This window comes from Oncorhynchus mykiss, chromosome 16 (assembly GCF_057628025.1).
Source record: "Oncorhynchus mykiss isolate SJ-2025 chromosome 16, ASM5762802v1, whole genome shotgun sequence".
In the NCBI taxonomy this organism is placed as follows: Eukaryota; Metazoa; Chordata; class Actinopteri; order Salmoniformes; family Salmonidae; genus Oncorhynchus; species Oncorhynchus mykiss.
Window position 1 is genome coordinate 75,730,323 of NC_143037.1, and position 7,178 is coordinate 75,737,500.

Consider the following 7,178-nt stretch of genomic DNA (forward strand, 5'->3'; position numbering starts at 1 on the left):
AAAACACTAAACACGACGAAGTAACAAAAGACTAATAGACAAGAACAGTCACACAAATGTAAAATACAACGATATACAGACAAGCGTGTGATGAGTGCCATCACACAGTCGACCTCCAACCGCCATGCAGTCAACCATGGTGTGAGGCTGGCTGTTTTGTGTCTGCGAATGGTAACGGTGTAGTTTTTATCCCTTGACGGCAAAATGTTCATCTGTTCACCCTTCCTAGGTGCAGGTGCAACCTATCAGGTAAAGAGTTGAGACACAGAAGCATCATCCATGACACACTAATGCCCTTTTTACATACTACTGAGCCAAGCCCAGCTGTGAGCCTACTGCACTGTCCGTCCTGGTTACGCATTCACTGTAGTTGCTGAGCCTGGAACCACGCTGAAAAGGACACGGCGAAAATAAAATATTCCAAGCCAGTAACGGGGCTGTTAGGGTCAGTGTGCAGGAATACCTGGTTCTACGGAGGCAGATCCCCTGTTCTCCAGTGATTCCTGGTTCTACGGCGGCAGATCCCCTGTTCTCCAGTGATTCCTGGTTCTACGGCGGCAGAGCCCCTGTTCTCCAGTGATTCCTGGTTCTACGGCGGCAGAGCCCCTGTTCTCCAGTGATTCCTGGTTCTACGGCGGCAGAGCCCCTGTTCTCCAGTGATTCCTGGTTCTACGGCGGCAGATCCCCTGTTCTCCAGTGATTCCTGGTTCTACGGCGGCAGATCCCCTGTTCTCCAGTGATTCCTGGTTCTACGGCGGCAGATCCCCTGTTCTCCAGTGATTCCTGGTTCTACGGCGGCAGATCCCCTGCTCTCCAGTGATTCCTGGTTCTACGGAGGCAGATCCCCTGTGCTCCAGTGATTCCTGGTTCTACGACGGCAGATCCCCTGTTCTCCAGTGATTCCTGGTTCTACGGCGGCAGATCCCCTGTTCTCCAGTGATTCCTGGTTCTACGGAGGCAGATCCCCTGTTCTCCAGTGATTCCTGGTTCTACGGAGGCAGATCCCCTGTTCTCCAGTGATTCCTGGTTCTACGGCGGCAGATCCCCTGTTCTCCAGTGATTCCTGGTTCTACGGAGGCAGATCCCCTGTGCTCCAGTAATTCCTGGTTCTACGGCGGCAGATCCCCTGTTCTCCAGTGATTCCTGGTTCTACGGTGGCAGAGCCCCTGTTCTCCAGTGATTCCTGGTTCTACGGCGGCAGATCCCCAGTGCTTCAGTGATTGCTGGTTCTACGACAGCAGATCCCCTGTGCTTCAGTGATTCCTGGTTCTACGACAGCAGATCCCCTGTGCTTCAGTGATTCCTGGTTCTACGGCGGCAGATACCCTGTTCTCCAGTGATTCCTGGTTCACGAAGGCAGACAGCAGATCCCCAGTTCTCCAGTGATTCCTGATTCTACTGCGGCAGATCCCCTGTGCTTCAGTGATTCCTGGTTCTATGACAGCAGATCCCCTGTTCTCCAGTGATTCCTGGTTCTACGGCGGCAGAGCCCCTGTTCTCCAGTGATTCCTGGTTCTATGGCGGCAGAGCCCCTGTTCTCCAGTGATTCCTGGTTCTACGGCGGCAGATCCCCTGTTCTCCAGTGATTCCTGGTTCTACGGCGGCAGATCCCCTGTTCTCCAGTGATTCCTGGTTCTACGGCGGCAGATCCCCTGTTCTCCAGTGATTCCTGGTTCTACGGCGGCAGATCCCCTGCTCTCCAGTGATTCCTGGTTCTACGGAGGCAGATCCCCTGTGCTCCAGTGATTCCTGGTTCTACGACGGCAGATCCCCTGTTCTCCAGTGATTCCTGGTTCTACGGTGGCAGATCCCCTGTTCTCCAGTGATTCCTGGTTCTACGGAGGCAGATCCCCTGTTCTCCAGTGATTCCTGGTTCTACGGAGGCAGATCCCCTGTTCTCCAGTGATTCCTGGTTCTACGGTGGCAGAGCCCCTGTTCTCCAGTGATTCCTGGTTCTACGGCGGCAGATCCCCTGTGCTTCAGTGATTCCTGGTTCTACGACAGCAGATCCCCTGTGCTTCAGTGATTCCTGGTTCTACGGCGGCAGATCCCCTGTTCTCCAGTGATTCCTGGTTCACGAAGGCAGACAGCAGATCCCCAGTTCTCCAGTGATTCCTGATTCTACTGCGGCAGATCCCCTGTGCTTCAGGGATTCCTGGTTCTATGACAGCAGATCCCCTGTTCTCCAGTGATTCCTGGTTCTACGGCGGCAGATCCCCTGTTCTCCAGTGATTCCTGGTTCTACGGAGGCAGACAGCAGATCCCCTGTTCTCCAGTGATTCCTGGTTCTACGGCGACAGATCCCCTGTTCTCCAGTGATTCCTGGTTCTACGGTGGCAGATCCCCTGTTCTCCAGTGATTCCTGGTTCTACGGAGGCAGATCCCCTGTTCTCCAGTGATTACTGGTTCTACGGAGGCAGATCCCCTGTGCTCCAGTGATTCCTGGTTCTACGGCGGCAGATCCCCTGTTCTCCAGTGATTCCTGGTTCTACGGAGGCAGATCCCCTGTGCTCCAGTAATTCCTGGTTCTACGGAGCCAGATCCCCTGTGCTCCAGTGATTCCTGGTTCTACGGAGGCAGATCCCCTGTGCTTCAGTGAAGCCTGGTTCTACGACAGCAGATCCCCTGTGCTTCAGTGATGGCTGGTTCCACGGCGGCAGAGCCATTGTGCTCCATCCTTTCCAGTGATGCCTGGTTCTAGGGTTAACGTGAAGCAGCTTCAGAGGGAAGGTTGAGAGGGTTCACTAGCTAGGAGAACCAAGTCATGAGAAAAAAGACCTGCTACTGCTTCTCCTCTGTTTCTGCAGAGAGAAGACAGCTCCACGTCAGCCATTTAAATCAATTCACCATAAAGTGCATCTCATTGTCCGAGAAACCTTGAAAGAGAATGCAAGCATTTCTTAGGCACATTTAGGCTCTCTCTCACAATTGTGCCGATTTATCAACAACAAAAAAATAAGTTTTGGTCTATTTCTGTCTCAGCAAAATTCACAGCCACGACTGTATCTTCTCGTCTGGTTATTACCCTGTAATGATCCTCTATTTTAGCTGATTCAATAGGAAGCAGTGATGCTCTGTTCTGAATCTTATTTCACCAAGAATGAAAACCAATTTTTATGGTATAATACAGTGTTCTCTGCTAATAACTGCATTGTAAATTCAGCATTTCCATCATTTTCTATTACTGTAATTACTTTCTATTACTGTAATTACTTTATATTACTGTAATTACTTTCTATTACTGTAATTCCGAAAGGATGGTGTGATGATGATTTTGCTGTACTATGAAAATGAATGGAGAGAAGGATGAAGGAGGATCTGCTGTGCTGCAGTAGAGAGAGAGAGGGGAGAGAGGGAGATGGAGAGAGAGAGAGGGAGAGAGAGGGAGAGAGAGAGAGAGAGGGAGAGAGGGGGGAGAGGGGGGGAGAGGCAGAGGGAGAGAGAGAGGGGAGAGAGAGAGGGAGAGAGAGGGGGGAGAGAACACACTGCTGAGCGGTGCATTTTGTGCTGCCAGTGAGAGTGCGAAACAGGAGGAGGAGGAAGAGGTGGAGTAAGGGATAGAGGGAAAGAGAGGGAGAGAGAGGGGGAGAGAGAGAGAGAGAGAGAGAGAGAGAGAGAGAGAGAGAGAGAGAGAGTGCAATAAGAGGAGGCGGAGGAGGAAGCAGTAGAGCGCAAGAGGGAGGAGGAGTGGGGGGTAAAGAAAGAGGGAGAGGGATAGAAAGGAGGGAGAGAGAGAGCAAACAATGTCATTCTGTTCAGGAGGCAATGCTGCAGTCAACTTTACGGCAGCGTGAAGGAAGCCTCACACACCATCAACTCCTCCAGCCGACAGCAGCATCAGTAGCAGCATCCCAGCTCCACTGAAGAGACTGAAGACAAGAAGAGAGAGTCAGTGAGTATGCAGAAGTTTCTCTATGTGTGTGATGATGCAGCTAGTTCTGTAGACTTCTCTTCATGGGCTGTGTGCTTGTATTTTAGACTCTTCTTATGGTGGCGGGGGGGCTCTATTCCTGTATTTACTACAAATGCCGATACCTAGATAGTCTTATTGTCCTCTCATGGTATTATTATGGTGTTGTCATTACTTGTCCTCAACTTACCTCTCGTTCTATAGCGTTCACTGTTAAAGGAACCTTACAGCTGATGTCTATTCCTGTCTGACCGTAGTAATAGAATGAGTGTCTGACTCAACGAGTCTGCGGTCACAGTCACAGGAAGCTCTAATAACATCGGTGACCCAGTCAGTTGTTGCATCAGCTAGCCAGTTAGTGGTCGGCTGTGACAGTCACTGTACCTAGCGTTTGGCCGGTCGGCTGTCACAGACACTGTACCTAGCGTTTGGCCGGTCGGCTGTCACAGACACTGTACCTAGCGTTTGGCCGGTCGGCTGTCACAGACACTGTACCTAGCGTTTGGCCGGTCGGCTGTCACAGACACTGTACCTAGCGTTTGGCCGGTCGGCTGTCACATACACTGTGCACCAGGCGGTTACTGTAGTAGTCGGCTGTCACAGACTCAGTGCACCAGGCGGTTACTATAGTAGTCGGCTGTTACAGACTCAGTGCACCAAACGGTTACTATAGTAGTCGACTGTCACAGACTCAGTGCACCAGACGGTTACTATAGTAGTCGGCTGTCACAGTCACAGTGCACCAGGCGGTTACTATAGTAGTCGGCTGTCACAGACTCAGTGCACCAGGCGGTTACTATAGTAGTCGGCTGTCACAGTCACAGTGCACCAGGCGGTTACTATAGTAGTCGGCTGTCACAGTCACAGTGCACCAGGCGGTTACTATAGTAGTCGGCTGCCACAGTCACAGTGCACCAGGCGGATACTATAGGAGTCGGCTGTCACAGACTCAGTGCACCAGGCGGTTACTATAGTAGTCGGCTGTCACAGTCACAGTGCACCAGGCGGTTACTATAGTAGTCGGCTGTCACAGTCACAGTGCACCAGGCGGTTACTATAGTAGTCGGCTGTCACAGACTCAGTGCACCAGGCGGTTACTATAGTAGTCGGCTGTCACAGTCACAGTGCACCAGGCGGTTACTATAGTAGTCGGCTGCCACAGTCACAGTGCACCAGGCGGTTACTATAGTAGTCGGCTGTCACAGACTCAGTGCACCAGGCAGTTACTATAGTAGTCGGCTGTCACAGTCACAGTGCACCAGGCGGTTACTATAGTAGTCGGCTGTCACAGACTCAGTGCACCAGGCGGTTACTATAGTAGTCGGCTGTCACAGTCACAGTGCACCAGGCGGTTACTATAGTAGTCGGCTGTCACAGTCACAGTGCACCAGGCGGTTACTATAGTAGTCGGCTGTCACAGTCACAGTGCACCAGGCGGTTACTATAGTAGTCGGCTGTCACAGTCACAGTGCACCAGGCGGATACTATAGGAGTCGGCTGTCACAGACTCAGTGCACCAGGCGGTTACTATAGTAGTCGGCTGTCACAGTCACAGTGCACCAGGCGGTTACTATAGTAGTCGGCTGTCACAGTCACAGTGCACCAGGCGGTTACTATAGTAGTCGGCTGTCACAGACTCAGTGCACCAGGCGGTTACTATAGTAGTTGGCTGTCACAGTCACAGTGCACCAGGCGGTTACTATAGTAGTCGGCTGCCACAGTCACAGTGCACCAGGCGGTTACTATAGTAGTCGGCTGTCACAGACTCAGTGCACCAGGCAGTTACTATAGTAGTCGGCTGTCACAGTCACAGTGCACCAGGCGGATACTATAGAAGTCGGCTGTCACAGACTCAGTGCACCAGGCGGTTACTATTGTAGTCGGCTTTCACAGTCACAGTGCACCAGGCGGTTACTATAGTAGTCGGCTGTCACAGACTCAGTGCACCAGGCGGTTACTATAGTAGTCGGCTGTCACAGTCACAGTGCACCAGGCGGTTACTATAGTAGTCGGCTGTCACAGACTCAGTGCACCAGGCGGTTACTATAGTAGTCGGCTGTCACAGTCACAGTGCACCAGACGGTTACTATAGTAGTCGGCTGTCACAGACTCAGTGCACCAGGCGGGTAGTAGTGGACTGCGGCACCTCTGTTTAACACATGGCAGAGACAGGCCTGAGAGGCTTTAAATAGCAGAAGTGTGTCAGATATCAGGCAGTTGGTAGGGCCGTCTGTCGCAGGGTCTGACCGGGATGGGGCCAGCAATGAGGGGTGCTGCACTGCACTAAGTGATGAATCAAGAGATAGATAGAGATACACTATTCTGTTCTATTCTATTATGTTAGATTCTGTTCTATTATATTCTGTTATTTTCTGTTCTATTCTGTTCTGTTCTGTTCTGTTCTATTCTACAACTCAGTGTGCTGGAGTTCTGTCTTATTCTGTTCTGTTCTTTATGTTCTATTCTGTTCTGTTCTGTTCTATTATGTTCTGTTTTGTTCTGTTCTATTCAATTCTGTTCTATTCTGTTCTATTATGTTCTGTTCTATTTTGTTCTATTCTGTTCTGTTCTATTCTGTTCTATTCTATTCTATTATGTTCTGTTCTATTCTGTTATATTATGTTCTGTTCTATTCTGCTCTATTCTGTTCTGTTCTATTCTATTCTGTTCTATTCTACAACTCAGTGTGCTGGAGTTCTGTCTTATTCTGTTCTGTTCTTTATGTTCTATTCTGTTCTGTTCTGTTCTATTATGTTCTGTTCTATTATGTTCTGTTCTATGGTGTTCTATGGTGTTCTGTTCTATGGTGTTCTATGGTGTTCTGTTCTGTTCTGTTCTATTCTGTTCTGTTCTGTTCTATTATGTTCTGTTGTATTATGTTCTATTCTGTTCTATTCTATTCTGTTATTCTATTCTGTTCTGTTCTATTCTGTTCTATTATGTTCTATTCTATTCTGTTCTATTCTATTCTGTTCTATTCTATTCTGTTCTATTATGTTCTATTCTATTCTGTTCTATTCTATTCTGTTCTATTCTGTTCTATTCTATTCTGTTATTCTATTCTGTTCTGTTCTATTCTGTTCTATTATGTTCTATTCTGTTCTGTTCTATTCTATTCTGTTCTATTCTGTTCTATTCTATTATATTCTGTTCTATTCTATTCTGTTATTATATTCTGTTCTATTCTATTCTGTTCTATTCTGTTCTATTCTATTCTGTTATTCTGTTCTGTTCTATTCTGTTCTATTCTATTCTGTTCTATTCTGTT

General features: G+C 49.0%; 1 long non-coding RNA gene across 1 annotated transcript in view; it reads left to right on the forward strand.

Annotated features, from left to right (window-relative positions):
- The first annotated feature begins 3,667 nt into the window (after window positions 1–3,667).
- LOC149977350 (uncharacterized) overlaps window positions 3,668–7,178 on the forward strand; it is a 25,799-nt gene continuing 22,288 nt past the window's right edge. Inside the window, exon 1 of the long non-coding RNA XR_016487550.1 lies at window positions 3,668–3,892. This is a non-coding gene — a long non-coding RNA (uncharacterized LOC149977350). The remainder of the gene's footprint in view (window positions 3,893–7,178) is intronic.